Here is a 2,500-nt window from a genome sequence, read left to right on the forward strand (position 1 = left end):
GGAAAGTATTACTATAGTAATGAAAAAGATCATATTAACCATAAGGTGGCAAAAACCATTTTGTAACGGAAAATAGCCAATTCTTATGTTACGGACGTAAAAGGCGAGGTTGGATGGTCTTTTGACGACTAATTATGTATATATATATATATATATATATATATAAATATATATATATAAAATATCGGATAAAAAATTATTTACCCTCACTCTGAAACCAGAAGATGAATTGATCAAGTTTGTATCCATTCTTCCGGAAGACTGTTTTTACATTTCAATGAGATTGGAACCAGTTTTGACATCACATTTTTGTGCTCTTTGAGGTTACTGAATTGCAACGAGACAGAAGTTTCTGATATCATTATTGATCAATCGATGCATTGGACCGCTGGGTTTCTGAGGTATTCACAAAGCTTTGATTTTAGGAATATTTTGTAGCTAGAAATTCTTTCGAAAGCGAGGCTCAACAGACAGAAATTCTGTCGAAAGCGAGGCTCAACAGACCAAAATTCTAATCGAAAGCGAGGCTCAACAGACAGAAATTCTGCGAAAACGGACAATGTGGACCAAAACTGGATCACGTGACAAGCAACAGTTTTATTGAGTGAATACGGCCATGTGGTCTTGTGGTAAAACACTCGCTTTCGGATCGGAAAGACATGGCTTCGAGCCTCGCTCGCTCGACGCATAGCTAAGTCCTTCGAAAAACGCTCTTTTAACTCAAATATTCTCACCGTATTCGGGTGTAAGATAAGTACCTGACTGTTAACAGCTTTGTCTCTGTCGACAAAGAAAGTGCATATCGCCTATAAGGCTCATGTCTCGTCCTACATACTAACTCCCCTCCTTACCGATCCTTTCAGTATTTTCCCAAAATGGCAGGCTTAACCCAGCAGATAAATTTAATTTCTAAACTCAAACAAGCACTCTACAAAACAAAGTTATGTACCATTAATTCAACAAAGGCCATTCTTCAAAGTTTGTGATGTAAAAAATAAATCTGAGTAAGAAAAATGTATTTTGTGTCGTAACAAATGTGACGATTTTTGCGGTGGTGGTAAGGAGAGAGTTTAGTATTTCTGCTGGCCAAGGACCCTTTGTAAAAGTCTATGAAGCACGTTAAGTGGATATTGCCTATATAAAAGCTCAAGGTTTAGCTCCAGTAGATCCGTTTGTTCCGGTTTCAGCGTCTTGATGAGTCAGTGTTATACTCCTTTATTATATGGGAGTTGTGCATTTGTGAGGGTTAAAAAAAATCTTTGCGCTTTTTATATATCCCAATAGCCATTAAACGTGCTCAAAGCGCTTTAACTTAGGATCCCAGCCAACAGCAAGACTAGACATTGTTGACGAGACATGACGTATGTTAGACGATATTATAATTCTTTCTCTCCGACAGCATAAAAGCTGTAAATGTCAGGTACTCATTTTACACCCGAGTAAGGTGAGTGAATGTGAGTAAAGAGCCTTTTTCCAAGGACTCAACTATGCACCGCTTAGATCGGGACTCGAACCCAGGACCTTCCGATCCGAAGCCGAATGCCATACCACGAGACCACATAGTCGACATTATCAAGCTCTTAAAAGTATAATTATTATTTTGTTGTTTTGTTGTTGTTTGTTATTGTTGTTGTTGTTATTGTTGTTGTTGTTGTTATTGTTGTTGTTGATATGTGTTGTTGTTGTTGTTATGGGAGTTGTCCATATGATATTGGTCAATGTTTGACATAACAAAGGGACACAATTTGTAACAAAAGCATTCCCTCTGCCATTCACTGACAAAATAGCCTTTCTTTCATTTTGGCAGGAAATGATATACTTAATTATATTTCGTAATGTTAAGAAATCGAAACGTTTTAAATCTGAGCATCCAACGAGTTTAGGGTTTTCCACTTTTAGGTCGAAATTCTCTGAAAATGATTTAACTCACTCAATCCTTGAGATTTTTAGCTACTTTTTCTAAATTGGAAAACAATGTATTAAACATGAGCATGTAGGTACATAGACAGTTATATTCAACTATCATTAACACGCAGAAACTAAAAACAATAGATTTTTTACTACGCCTATAATTTGTCTCAGAAAAATGTAATAAATAACCATGGGTAAAAGTAACCCTGGTAAACTAAGGATATAGGGAATGAGATTAGCGGAAGAGTAGCGTTCCTTGAATGGACGTCACCTATAGTCTGTGACGTCACCGGCGGAGAAGTTATTAGAGAGAGAACTTCATGTTGGTTGTGCGCATGCGTCTCTCGTCCTCTCAATGGACGCTACTCTTCCGTTAATCTCATCCACCTCGGATCATCCAAAACAAACAAACAAACAAACGTTCGAGCCAACCTCGATTCTACTACTGTTGATCGATTTCCTTTATTCTTCGTTTTCTCCTCCATCTCCTCCCCCTCCACTTCCTCCTCCTCCTCCCCCTCCTCCTCCTAATCTTCTTCTTCTTCTTCTCCTTTTCTATCTTCATCTTCTTTCTTTCTTTGTTTTCCTC

General features: G+C 37.8%; 2 protein-coding genes across 2 annotated transcripts in view; one reads left to right on the top strand and one right to left on the bottom strand.

Annotated features, from left to right (window-relative positions):
* The window catches only part of LOC144959801 (uncharacterized), a gene marked incomplete in the record, with an annotated part of 101,386 nt that overhangs the window by 83,042 nt on the left and 15,844 nt on the right, over positions 1–2,500 (top strand).
* LOC144959802 (uncharacterized) overlaps positions 2,463–2,500 on the bottom strand; it is a 4,114-nt gene continuing 4,076 nt past the window's right edge. Inside the window, exon 4 of the mRNA XM_078892552.1 lies at positions 2,463–2,500. This exon is cut by the window's right edge and continues 1,015 nt beyond it. The gene's annotated coding sequence lies outside the window, so the exon portion shown is untranslated.

This window comes from Berghia stephanieae, chromosome 14 (assembly GCF_034508935.2).
Source record: "Berghia stephanieae isolate SIO BIC M18660-M18661 chromosome 14, UCSD_Bste_1.3, whole genome shotgun sequence".
In the NCBI taxonomy this organism is placed as follows: Eukaryota; Metazoa; Mollusca; class Gastropoda; order Nudibranchia; family Aeolidiidae; genus Berghia; species Berghia stephanieae.